Here is a 13,884-nt window from a genome sequence, read left to right on the forward strand (position 1 = left end):
TTGTTCCTCTTCTCTCCAATTGGTGCTTGGCCCAACCCAAGCCAAAAGGCCAGAGCCAGCAAAACCGGAAAAACCAGTTTCTGCAATCAGTCAATTTGCATATGAAATTCCCTGCTCTTGTATTCTATGCTCTGGCTGATATGGGCAGCTTCCTCGATGCTTTTTTTTTTCATTCTTGTCAGATCAACTCCAGCGCCAAAGATCACTTTGCGCTATTTACACTTGATCTTAGCCGAAAGGCCGAGAGGGGAAGCTGCACCGTTCCTGGAAACTCTGCAATACCAGGTCGGTGCGTGGAGTGGACGGGGCAAGCCCCTGTTCCATCTCCCTCTTCCAAAAAACAATTCAATATTTGGTCCCCAGATAGGGGATATTAAACTGATAAGAACAGATACTACACTTGATCTTAGCCAAAAGGCAGCTCCCTCGATGCTGAGTCAGAAGGTTGTGGGTTCAAGTCCCACTCCCAGAGACTTGAGCACAAAATCTAGGCTGACAGTGCAGCGCTCCCTCAGCACTTTAGTGTCAGGGGTGCTGCCTTTCGGATGAGGCGTTAAACCGAGGCCCCGTCTGCTCTCTCAGGTGGATGTAAAAGATCCCATGGCACTATTCGAAGAAGAGCAGTGGAGTTATCCCCGGTGTCCTGGCCAATATTTATCCCTCAATCAACATAACAAAAACAGATTCATCATCATCATCATCATCATTATCATAGGCAGTCCCTCGGAATCGAGGAAGACTTGCTTCCACTCTTAAAATGAGTCCTTAGGTGGCTGAACAGTCCAATACGAGAGTCACAGTCCCTGTCACAGGTGGGACAGATAGTCGTTGAGGGAAATGGGGCATGGGACTGGTTTGCCACACGCTCTTTCCGCTGTCTGCGCTTGATTTCTGCATGCTCTCGGTGATGTGACTTGAGGTGCCCAGCGCCCTCCTGGATGCACTTCCTCCACTTAGGGCGGTCTTTGGCCAGGGACTCCCAGGTGTCGGTGGGGATGTTGCACTTTATCAGGGAGGCTTTGAGGGTGTCCCTGTAATGTTTCCTCTGCCCACCTTTGGCTCACAACAAAAACAGATTATCTGGTCATTATCACATTGCTGTTTGTGGGAGCTTGCTGTGCGCAAGTTGGCTGCTGAGTTTCCTACATTACAACAGTGACTGCATTCCAAAGGTACTTCATTGGCTGTGAAGCATTTTGGGACGTCCGGAGGTCGTGACAAGCGCTACATAAATGCAAATCTTTCCTTTTTCTTTCATCGTGTACCCTCACTCTCGGCTAATGGTACAGACAGGAACTCGAAGCTGTAACAGGAACGTCCCCACCCTGTCAGGGCAGCAGTGCGCTTGTAATGGGACAAACTCAAAGTCATTCAAAGAACATCAGACCTCACAAGATGACTTAACAGCTGATAGAGCTTCTGCCTGTCACCATCTGGAGCGTCTGAACACCAATCTGCGGCTCTGCTCTGGTTTGAGACTGCCCATGATTAATTATTAATAATAATCTTGTGATTAGTACAGTGCTTTTTTATTAAAAGAAAATATAGCTGCACGGGATCAGAAAAATAATTTGACTCCCAACAGTAACAAGGCTTGTAATCGAAATGTGGTAATGGGTGTTGGCTTATATCAGGCTGGGGAAATGAGAATGAGGAGTTCATCCTTCAGATTGACTTGTCTGTTCTTTGATGGGCGTGTAGACACCTTTCTTACTAAGACATGTGAAATTAATATTTCTATTGAGCTATGTGCTGATTGGTGCATTTTTCTATCTTTGGCAAGCCCCTGGACCTTTAGTTTAAAACTATTCACTTCACGCATTCAACACTCAATCTCCACTTTCTGCAGTAGATGACAACTTGTATTTATATAGCGCCTTTAATGTAGTAAAAGGACCCAAGGTGGTTCACAGAGGCGATTATCAGACAGAATTTGACACCGAGCCACTGAAGGAAATATTAGGGCTGGTGACCAAAAGCTTGGTCAAAGAGGGAGGTTTGAAGGTGCGTCTTAAAGGAGCAGAGAAAGGTGGAGAGGTTTACGGAGGGAATTTCAGAGCTTAGACCCCAGGCAACAGAAGGTAAGGCCGCCAATGGTGAGATGAAGGAAATCAGGAGATGCGCAAGAGGCCAGAATTAGAGGAACACAGAGATGTTGGAAGGTTGTAAGATTGAAAATGGCTGTTACAGGTATAGGGAGTCTGGAGACTTGAACATATAATCTAGGCTGACACTCCAGTGCAGTACTGAGGGAGTGCTGCACTGTCGGAGGTGCCGTCTTTCAGATGAGACATTAAACCGAGGCCCCGTCTGCTCTCTGAGTTGGACATCAAAGATTCCATGGCACTATTTTGAAGAAGACCAGGGGAGTTCTCCTCGGTGCCCTGGCCAATATTTATCCCTGCACTAACATCACTAAAGCAGATTATCTGGTCATTTATCACATTGCTAGTTGTAGGACCATGTTGGCTGCCGCGTTTCCTACATTCCCAGACTTCCAAAGTACTTCATTGGCTGTAAAGTACTTTGGAACATCCTGAGGTTGTGCAAAACGCTGTAGAAATGCAAGTCTTTTGTGTCGCCAGTCTATCAATAACTTGACTACTATTCACTCCAATATCCCACTGCACATTTAGAAGTAAGCCCAACAAATGGATTTTTGCTGGTCGAATTGTGGAATTGACCCCCTCTGGAAGAAATGCTTTGTTTCTGTGTTGTCTCAAGTGATTTCGAAAAAATACATTTTTGGTGGGGTGTTTGAACACCCTGAACGGCCCTGCCTGTCTACTCCCCTGATTTTATGCTGCATGAAGTTAGATTCCATTGAATTATATCGCGTCTACAGCACAGAAAGAGGCCATTCAGCCCATCTGGTCCACCCACTTCCTCTCACCCTATCACCATATCCTTCTATTCCTTTCTCCTTCATGTGTTTATCTAGCCTCCCCTTAAATGCATCGATACTAACCACTTCAACCACTCCTTGTGGTAGTGAGTTCCACATTCTCACCACTCTCTGGGTAATGAAGTTTCCCCTGAATTCCCTATTGGATTTATTAGTGACTGTCTTATACTTAATACTGATGGCCCCTCATTTTGGTCTCCCCCACAAGTGAAAACATCTTCTCTCCATCTACCCTATGGAACCCTTTCATAATCTTAGAGTCCTTGATCAGATCACCCCTCAGCCTTCTCTGTCTTAGGGAAAAGAGCCCCAGCCTGTGCAGCCTTTCCAGATAGGTATATCCCATCATCATAGGTGGTCCCTCGAATGAGGATGACTTGTTTCCACATGGGTTCACAGATGTTTCAATGAAGGACCCGATGTTCTGGTCCTGAACTCCAATTGGATTTTTTTAACGTGTGGTGACCGTTGCACACCAGCCACCACACGGGCTTGACAGAGCTAGGCCTTTATCCAGTGGCAAGGGTTGAACCAGGACGACTGGAGACCTGCTCTGCTGCACAGACCTAGTGCGCACACATATCGCAGTGTGGGCTGGGCCCGTGCTGCCCCTGGGCCCTCGCCTCTTCTGGGCCCTGTACCCTCATTCACTGCATTTCCGCCACGAGCCCTCAACGCTCCTCCGCCACAAAAACACTCGCCGCACCTCCGCCATGACTCCTTCACCTCCTTTATGGCACTCCTTAAAAACCTACCTTTTGACCAACTGTCCCAATATCTTCAGATATGGCTCTATGTCAAATTCTGTCTGATAATCACCCCTTTGAAGTGCCTTGGATCGTTTTACTAAGTTAAAAGCAAAAGTACTGAGTGGATATACCAAAGTTATAGGTATAGGAACATAGAAACATAGAAAATAGGTGCAGGAGTAGGCCATTCGCCCCTTCGAGCCTGCACCACCATTCAATAAGATCATGGCTGATCATTCCCTCAGTACCTCTTTCCTGCCTTCTCTCCATACCCCTTGATCCCTTTAGCTGTAAGGGCCACATCTAACTCCCTCTTGAATATATCCTCTCAGTTCTGGTATCATCCTTGTTCATCTTTTTTGCACCTTCTCCAGTGCCTCTCTATATATTTTTATATAATACTGCTGAATGGAAACTGAGGACAGATAGGTCTGCCTGAAGGGCAAGGGTGAGGTGGTGCCCCCAGTGAGCGGGCTGGGAAACGTGTAGGGGTGCGGATATCGGTTGTTGGGGAGCGGATATCGGGTGTTGAGGTGCGGATATCGGGTGTTGAGGTGCGGATATCGGGTGTTGAGGTGCGGATATCGGGTGTTGGGGAGCGGATATCGGGTGTTGGGGTGCGGATATCGGGTGTTGGGGTGCGGATATCGGGTGTTGGGGAGCGGATATCGGGTGTTGGGGAGCGGATATCGGGTGTTGAGGTGCGGATATCGGGTGTTGAGGTGCGGATATCGGGTGTTGGGGTGCGGATATCGGGTGTTGGGGAGCGGATATCGGGTGTTAGGGAGCGGATATCGGGTGTTGGGGTGCGGATATCGGGTGTTGAGGTGCGGATATCGGGTGTTGAGGTGCGGATATCGGGTGTAGGGTTAACGTTCCCAGAGCCGTGCAGCTGTGCGGCCGCTTCCCGGCTTTTGAGCGGGAGATTTTCGGGGACTCTCCGGAGTTTACAAAAGGAGGAGACTGCTGCCAACGAACCGGAAGTAGCTGCGCACGAGTGTTTTCTGTTTGTTGTGGCCGGGCTTCCCAAAGTGAGGAATAAAGGAGCGGGGGGGGAGAGTGTGCAAAATAATCCGTAACCCCCACCCCCCCCAACCCATCCATACACCCCCCCCACCCCACCCCACACAATAATCCGTACCCCCCCCCACAACACACCGAGCGGACACACTTGGGCACAGGGTACAGCTGTCCCAGTGCAGGAGGCCGCGTCAGAGTGTCCCGGGGGGTGAAGACCCGGTGGGGAAACCAGTCGCACCCACCGCACGGGGCCAGAGCCGGTGCGAGCTCCCGGGCTGCCCCACAGACAGTGTCCCGACAGCTGAAGCCCCGCGCCATGGAGCCACTCCCCGCCGCTCGGAGACGGTCTGTGCGAGAGAGGGAGAGAGGGAGAGGGAGTGGGGGAGAGGGAGAGGGAGAGGGGGCGAGAGGGAGAGGGGGAGAGGGAGAGAGAGGGAGAGGGAGAGAGGAGCACTTTGCGGCGCTCCCTTAGTACTGCCCCTCCGACAGTGCGGCGCTCCCTCAGTACTGCCCCTCCGACAGTGCGGGGCTCCCTCAGTACTGCCCCTCCGACAGTGCGGCGCTCCCTCAGTACTGCCACTCCGACAGTGCGGCGCTCCCTCAGTACTGCCCCTCCGACAGTGCGGGGCTCCCTCAGTACTGCCCCTCCGACAGTGCGGCGTTCCCTCAGTACCGCCCCTCCGACAGTGCGGCGCTCCCTCAGTACTGCCCCTCCGACAGTGCGGCGCTCCCTCAGTACTGCCCCTCTGACAGTGCGGCGCTCCCTCAGTACTGCCCCTCTGACAGTGCGGGGCTCCCTCAGTACTGCCCCTCTGACAGTGCGGGGCTCCCTCAGTACTGCCCCTCCGACAGTGCGGCGCTCCCTCAGTACTGCCCCTCTGACAGTGCGGCGCTCCCTCAGTACTGCCCCTCCGACAGTGCGGCACTCCCTCAGTACTGCACTGAGAGTGTTAGCCTGGATTACATGCTGAGTCTCTGGAGTGGGTCTTGAACCCGCAACCTTCTGACGCAGAGGCGATATATGAAAGATCCTATTTCAAAGAAGAGCAGGGGAGTTCTCCCCGGTGTCTTGGCTAATATTGATCCCTCAAACAACATCACTGAAAAGCTGATTTTCTGGCCATGATCTCATTGCTGTTTGTGGGAGCTTGCTGTGCGCAAATGGACTGTCCCGTACATTACAACAGTGATTACACTTCAAAAAAGAGTACGTTATTGGCTGTGGAGGGCTTTGGAAAGTTATGAAAAGCGCGATAGAAATGCGAATTCTTTCTTTACTGCCGATGAGAAATGGTTTAGCACTATGCATTGGACGATAATTATAGAATCATAAAATCTTACAGCACTAGATGAGGCCATTCAGCCCATTGTGCCTGTGTCGAGTGATCCAATTAGTCCCCCCCCCCCCCTCTCTTTTCCCATAGCCTGTATATTTTTTCCCTCCAATTATTTATCTAATTCACTTTTCAGAGTTATTATTGAATCTGCTTCCACCGGCCTTTCAGGCAGTGCATTGCAGCTAATAACAACTCGCCGTGTAAAAAAAATGTTTCCTCATGTACCCTCTGGTTCTTCTACCAATTATCTTAAATCCGTGCCCTCTGGTTACTGACCCTTCTGCCACTGGAAACAGCTTCTGCTTATTTACTCTATGATCTTTTGTGAAATGCTGCCTGGGCTGTGAGCGGCTAACTTTCGACAGGTTTAAACCTCAGGGGCCTTCCTCGGCTTGATTCTGTGTTTATTGCAACGATGCTGGTAGGGTTGTACTCTGGGCAAGGTGACAGAGAGATGTGTTTGCACCTTGCACTGACAGAATGCATAACCTGTAGTTCACAGATTGTTAGCAGATGTAGCGCCGGGAGAGTTTGTCGACTCAGAAATGTGTAGATGATTCATGATTATTTCCGCTACTGCAAATGCAATGCGCTGTCATATACGAGAGCTCGGAGGAAATGCTGGGGCCTGCATTATTTAATACTGCTGCATTGCTAAAATATCCCACTGCTGCCATGTGACAGCTAATCCATTATTGGATCTCTGAAGCAAATAACAGCGCGCGGGTCAATTCATCAGTATCGGAATTGCAAAAAAAAAGTTATCTTTCCGTGACTTAAGCTGCATGGAAACATTGTCATTTACCAAACTACAGTTATTAACGTGTGAAATTAAATATTTTAAAGGCTTGATTATCCCCCCAGCTAATTCTATACGCATCTTGAAATGTTTTTAAAAGATTTGAGGTGCATTAGATGTGATTACTGCTGCACAGTCATTTATCTGCCGAAAGATTCCTGCTCAGTGTGACCAAGGTCCCCCTCTGTTCCCACTCAGCAACAAGCAGCGGGATTCAAAGATTGTTCCAATGCACGAGTCCGTGAAATGAGCAAAACGCATGAATTTATGGCAAGTTCCCGCTATTAACAAATACCGTCGCATTCCTCCCTCGGAATACAGTAAAGAAAGACTTGCATTTATGTAGCGCCTTTCACGACCACCGGACGTCCCAAAGCGCTTTACAGCCAATGAAGTACTTTTGCAGTGTAGTCACTGTTGTAATGTGGGAAACGCAGCAGCCAATTTGCGCACAGCAAGCTCCCACAAACAGCAATGTGATAATGACCCAGATAATCTGCTTTTGTGATGCTGGTTGAGGAATAAATATTGTCCAGGACACCGGGGATAACTCTCCTGCTCTACGAAATAATGCCATGGGATCTTTTACATCCACCTGAGAGAGCAGACGGGATCTCGGTTTAACGTCCCATCTGAAAGACGGCACCACCGACAGTGCAGCACTCCCTCAGCACTGCACTGGGAGTGTCAGCCTAGATCTTTGTGTTCATGTGCCTAGAGTGGGACTTGAACCCACAACCTTCTGACTCAGAGATGAGAGTGCTACCCACTGAGCCACAGCTGACCCACAACATTAACAATCTGACAGGGTGGCGAAGTTATTGATTTTGTATCAGCATGCTTCTCCTTTGGAGTACAGAGTGAGGCAGTGGAAGGATGCTTAGACGGATTAACCATCTGGGAGGGCAGTGACCACACCCACCGGGTCCGAGAGTCCCACTGGATGTCGACCCAGAATCCCGAACCGAAGCTGTGGTCCCCACTCACTGGGACTGGGGCTCGAACCCTGCACCTTCCGGCCCAGAGGTGGGAATGTTGCCGCTGAGCTAAAGGCTCACTTCTTCTAGTGAGGCGCTGATCATGTACTGAAGATCATCGTACGTTTACATTGACATTTGCCTGTTATCCGAGAACTGCTAACGTTGCATTCTGTGTGTGAGCCACAAGTGAGGCCTCATCAACGATTGACCAAATTATTGCTTTTAATTCTCAAAAGAAAGAAAAACCCTGACTAAAGTGCTGTTGAAAGCAGAGATAGTCAGGATTGGTCGTAAGGAGGTACAACCCATTAATAACCATAAACATTTAACCAAACGAGAGCGACCTAAGGGAGCCAAAGCGGGTAATTGACCAGCTATGATCTAATTGAATGGTGGAGCAGGCTCGAGGGGCTGAATGGCCTCCTCCTGTCCCTAATATTCCTCTGCTTCTGTGAGTATATATTAATGAGATCAAACTGTGTTTACTGTTTCCCCATCGCAACTTATCAGCAAAGAGCCTTTGGTAGTGGAGCTCAGGCATAATGGGTATGAGTGGAGCCCAATTTAGTCTTGCTTGAGGCAATGGCTGCTGTGATACTCTGCTCTGAGACAATGATTGAGGGAGCGAGGGTTACCGGGTACTGTGAGGCTGTTCCCCAGGGAGTTCCTGAACCACAACTAAAGTGGAGCGGTCATCATCTGAGTCTAGGACATGTTCAGAAGAGCGGGAGTGATTTGGAGGGAAGATCATGATCTTTTAGCTCATGGCAAACTGCATAAAACTGCTCATAAACCACCCCTAGAATCCACCTGTAATTCACTGCCTATCTCACTATGTTGGGAGAACTCTCTGATCTTGTCATCAATTGACCTCTGCATCCAGACAGGAACATCAGAAACAGGCGGAGGCCATTCAGTCCTGTAACGTATGCACCTGTGAGTATGCTCACAGGCTATAGTTGTAGAGCTGTTGAATTGTGAGTGGCTTAGCCAGTTACATGATGTTCACAAGACTCAATAAAACCCCAGTCAGTTGAGTCTAGGTCATCCACGATGAGGTATGCAGTTGTGAGCCGAGTTGATAAACTTGTAATGTGTAGTGTGATTGTTAAACCATTGTTAATAAACCAACGTATTCTTAATAGTCATTTTGGCTATGAATTCTTAAGCAAAGAACCCATGAAGCAAATACATTACAAGCCCCAGGAGCCTTCTCACTATTCAAATAGATCATAGCTGATCTGTGTCTCAACTCCATCTTCCCGCTCCATATCCCTCAATACCCTTATCCAGCAACAATCGAGTGATCTCAGTCTTGAAATTTCCAATTGACCCCAGCAGCCACAGCCTTTTGGGAGAGAGAGTTCCAGATTTCTACCACCCTTTTTGTGAAAGTGCTCCTGATTTCGTTGTTGAACAGCCTGGCTCTAATTTGAAGATTATGCCCCCTTGTTCTTGATTCCCCTACCCGAGAGCTGGAATGTGGAACTCGTTCCCCCAGGGAGGGGTTGAGGCGAATAGTATGGATGCATTTAAGGGGAAGCTGGATAAACATATGAGGGAGAAAGGAATAGAAGGATATGCTGATGGGGTGAGATGAAGAGGGGTGGGAGGGGGCTGGTGTGGAGCATAAACACCGGCATGGACCGGTTTCTGTGGCCTGTTTCTGTGTTGTATATTCTATATGAGGAAATAGTTACTCTGTGTCTACCCTATCAAATCCTTTTAAACACCATAATCAGATCACCCCACTATCTCCTAAACTCAAGGGACTACAAGCCATGTTTATGCAACCTGTCCTCATAACTTATCCCCCTGAGCCCCTCATACTCTCTCCAACAGCCAATATTGGGCAGTGAGCTGGGACGGAGACCCTGGATGACTTTCTTTCTCCCTTTTTCGGTGTAGCCCAGGAGAGTAGAGGGGCATTGGCCCAGTTAACGTCCTGTAGACCAAGGACTGAAGCTGGGATCATGCTGTTCTGTTCTGTGTGACACAGCAGCATGCTGAGAGGTGTATTTATTCAATCAGCCCATCAAGCAAATCGCACTCATTGCCGTCGCCACTCACCACAGTGGACTTCAGCGATGGTCGGTATAACGGGTCGCACTATTACCACAATCAATAAGGGTGTTGCAGATCACCAGTGGATAAACAAGACTGCATTCAATGTCATTTGCTTTATTTAATCTGCAGTCAGTGCTTGGGACAAACTCTAACCCCCATGACCACTTAGCAGGGATTAATAGGCATAAGAAAAAAAGAAAGAAAGACTTGGATTTATATAGCGCCTTTCACGCCCACCGGAAGTCTCAAAGCGCTTTGCAGCCAATGAAGTTCTTTTAGAGTGTGGTCACTGTTGTAATGTGGGAAATGCGGCAGCCAGTTTGCGCACAGCAAGCTCCCACAATCAGCAATGTGACAATGACCAGATAATCTGTTTTTGTTATGTTGATTGAAGGATAAATATTGGCCCCAGGACACCGGGGATAACTCCCCTGCTCTTCTTCAAAATAGTGCCATGGGATCTTTTACGTCCACCTGAGAGGGCAGACGGGGCCTCGGTTTAACGTCTCATCCAAAAGACAGCATCTCCGACAGTGCAGCGCTCCCTCAGCACTGCACTGGAGTGTCAGCCTAGATTTATGTGCTCAAATCCCTGGAGTACATAAGTTCACAAAAGGTAACTGAGCATTATCGAGATGTTATTTTATTTCAGATTTCCAGCATCCGCAGTGTGTTGTTTCAGTGATTAATCCACCACCACTTCTCTTCTAGGAATGCCCACCATGAAAAGAATTCCTGCTCTTCACCCCGGCGGGATTTCCGCTTGTTTCTTTAACCGACTTCACCTTCAATGCTTTCTGTTTCCCTTTCCTCTCATTTCTCCCAGTTCTGATGAAAGGTCACCGACCTGAAACATGAACTCTGTTTCTCTCTCCACAGATACTGCCTGACCCGCTGAGTAGTTCCAGCATTCTCTGTTTATATTAAGTGTTATTCACTGATGTTTGGTTTGTGTTCAGTGTCCCTTAGCCAGGTGTGGACTAGTGAGTAAACACTGCCCGGAATTAAACCCACACTAAAGGCGCTGTAACCGGCATCTTAGAAATTGTTGCTAATGTAAATGGTTAATGTTTTTTTCTTTTGGCCGATGTAAGCGACCGTCTGTTTTATACATGGGTGTTTTAAGTGCTGGAGACTCTACTCCAAGTGATACAATACAAAAAATTAACTGCTTTACTGATGAACGATGGTACGAAACCCAACAGGGAAATGGAGAGCAGGCAGCAGAAATAAATGACTATCAATATAATCAAGCTGGATGCAGCGAAACGGCCTTTATGGAACTGTACCCTCAATAATTATTTCCATAAATTTGCATCAAAGTTACAACAAATGTTTCCATTCATTTCCAAACCTGCTGGGCAAGGAGAATCTTAAGAAGTATCTCCGGACGCGGTCTGATTGCTTCGCTGGTTAAGGAAGGACGTGAGCACTTCACCCATACAGCAGAGGAGAGGAGCCAGCTTCAACCCTCTCGCTTGTGGGGAAGACCAACACAGCCTGGGGTTGCACATTGCACAGGAGGACACAAGCAGGGATGTGGTCAGGAGGAGCTGGCTGCAGTGGCGCAAACCTTTCAATGATCTCAGTAGATCACGAAACGTTACTGCAAAGCCGCACTCAACCTCATCCTGCTGTGCCTCTCATCACATCCCCATCACTCTGCCTTCCCTCCCCTACTCCTGCACATCCTCACTCACACCAACTTACCTTGCACCTCCACCCATCCCTCTCTCTCGATCTACATTATCACTTCCCCATCTCACTAGCCACCCCTCACACTCACTCTCATCCTTGTCTAACCATACTACCTAACAACACACAAAGGTAGGGACCTGGGTCTTCTAGCCAATGTTCATATAGAGTTTCTGCTAATTTGTTGTCAAACATTGAAATCTTTATTTTGTACACTTTGCCTTCTTGGACAGATTTGTGTGCATCTTTGGAAGTGGTTTAGTGAGTTGCAGTGAATGGTGAGACATAAGGGTACCCCCACAATGGTGATGAGTGTGAAAGGAATGGTTTGGACATTGCAGGGATGCTTTATGGAGCTGGTGTGGGGTGGTGCCAACCTGGGCCATCATGTGGCAGTCAGGGTGTACATCGTCTAGTGAAGTAAATGTGGCCAAGGTGAGGTCATCCCTGACCACATGTGGTCGGGTACTGATGCCCTGTGTCCTGTGCAGCGTCAGGTGACTATGGAGAAGGTCGGTGTTGGTGGTAGTGCTGCTGGTGTGTTTAGTGATGTTGGTGCTGGGGCTGATGGTGGTGGGATTCTGAGGACCAAGGTGAGATTTTTTCAAGGGCACCGATGCTGATGTAATAGATGGCAGATGAATTTGAAATGACAGAAGCGATCTGTCAATGGTGAGAGAGGTTGTTCCAAGGAGCTGACAGTGGACTTTACTCCAAACACTTCCAACCTGCATAAAGCTCAGAAGTGTCTTACAAATCTTCAAGGCTCCAGTTTCTAAGATTGAAAAGTAAACAGCTGTGAAATGGTAGCTTTTATACCACATTTGCAGCTGTCAGCTATTCAGAGGAATGGAGAGTCTCTGAAAACCCGACCTACTTACCTGACGAGATCCCCAAGTGCCGTGAACCTCTTGAAAAAGCTGTAAAAATGGTAAGTACATGGTAAATTATTGTTTAAATACCTTTTAACAAGCTCGTAACTATTTCAATTGGCTCACCTGCCGCTTGGCGCCGGGTCTGTAAAGCGCAGACAGACCCGGCACTTGGGAAACTAACACAGAGGCGGGTTCACAGCAGGCTCCCGATCCGCTGTCTGTCCTTCATATTTTGACAATGGTCCTGTCTCTGAACCTGCCTTTTGAATGTTGGCAAACTCCAGGCCTGTGTGTGTTTGTGTCTGGGTTAGGATCAGGTGCAGCTGTGATGCCCCCTGCAGCTGAATAGTTTCCCGACTTTCACTACCTTTGCTAACAGATGTAAACTGCCCACTTTGGCTGGATACAGGACAATGTTCTTCAAAGATAACTTAAAAAAAATTCATTCTGGGGATGTGGGCGTCGCTGGTAAATCCAGCATTTATTGCCCATCCCCCACTTGCCCTTGAGAAGGTGGTGGCCTTCTTGAGCCGCTGCAGTCCGTGTGGTGAAGGTGCTCCCACAGTGCTGTTAGGGAGGGAGTTCCAAGATTTTGACACAGCAATCGGGTTACCAACTGTGATTGGACGTATTCCTGGAGGTTTCAACACTTGAGTGTCTGCCTCCAAATGCCCCGCCCCCAACATTCCCACCATTGGTCGCCCGACATGTCCATCCCCATGGTGCCCCGTATTCCCACGGCCAATCGGAAAGTGAACAGACTCTTCATTGTATAGTATGCAGGTACAGCAAGTGATCAGGAAGGCCAATGGTATCTTGGCCTCTATTGCAAAGGGGATGGAGTATAAAAGCAGGGAAGTCTTGCTACAGTTATACAGGGTATTGGTGAGGCCACACCTGGAATACTGCGTGCAGTTTTGGTTTCCATATTTACGAAAGGATATACTTGTTTTGGAGGCAGGTCAGAGAAGGTTCACTAGGTTGATTCTGGGAATGAGGGGGTTGATTTATGAGGAAAGGTTGAGTAGGTTGGGCCTCTACTCATTGGAATTCAGAAGAATGATCTTATCGAAGTGTATAAGATTATGAGGGGGCTTGACAAGGTGGATGCAGAGAGGATGTTTCCACTGATGGGGGAGACCAGAACTAGAGGGCATGATCTTAGAATAAGGGGCCACCCATTTAAAACAGAGATGAGGAGAAATTTCTTCTCAGAGGGTTGTAAATCTGTGGAATTCGCTGCCTGAGAGAGCTGTGGAAGCTGGGACATTGAATAAATTTAAGACCGAAATAGATGGTTTCTTGAATGATAAGGGGATAAGGGGGTTATGGGGAGCGGGCAGGGAAGTGGAGCTGAGTCCATGATCAGATCATCCATGATCTTATTGAATGGCGGAGCAGGCTCGAGGGGCTGTATGGCCTACTCCTGCTCCTATTTCTTATGTTCGTTACCCGAT

General features: G+C 48.3%; 1 non-coding gene across 1 annotated transcript; it reads right to left on the reverse strand.

Moving 5' to 3' along the window:
• Positions 1-248: 248 nt before the first annotated feature.
• Positions 249-436, reverse strand: LOC139277882 (U2 spliceosomal RNA). The gene has a single exon (XR_011596178.1). It is a non-coding gene; the product is annotated as a U2 spliceosomal RNA (small nuclear RNA).
• Between the last annotated feature and the right edge of the window lie 13,448 nt (positions 437-13,884).

This window comes from Pristiophorus japonicus, chromosome 12, assembly GCF_044704955.1.
Source record: "Pristiophorus japonicus isolate sPriJap1 chromosome 12, sPriJap1.hap1, whole genome shotgun sequence".
In the NCBI taxonomy this organism is placed as follows: Eukaryota; Metazoa; Chordata; class Chondrichthyes; family Pristiophoridae; genus Pristiophorus; species Pristiophorus japonicus.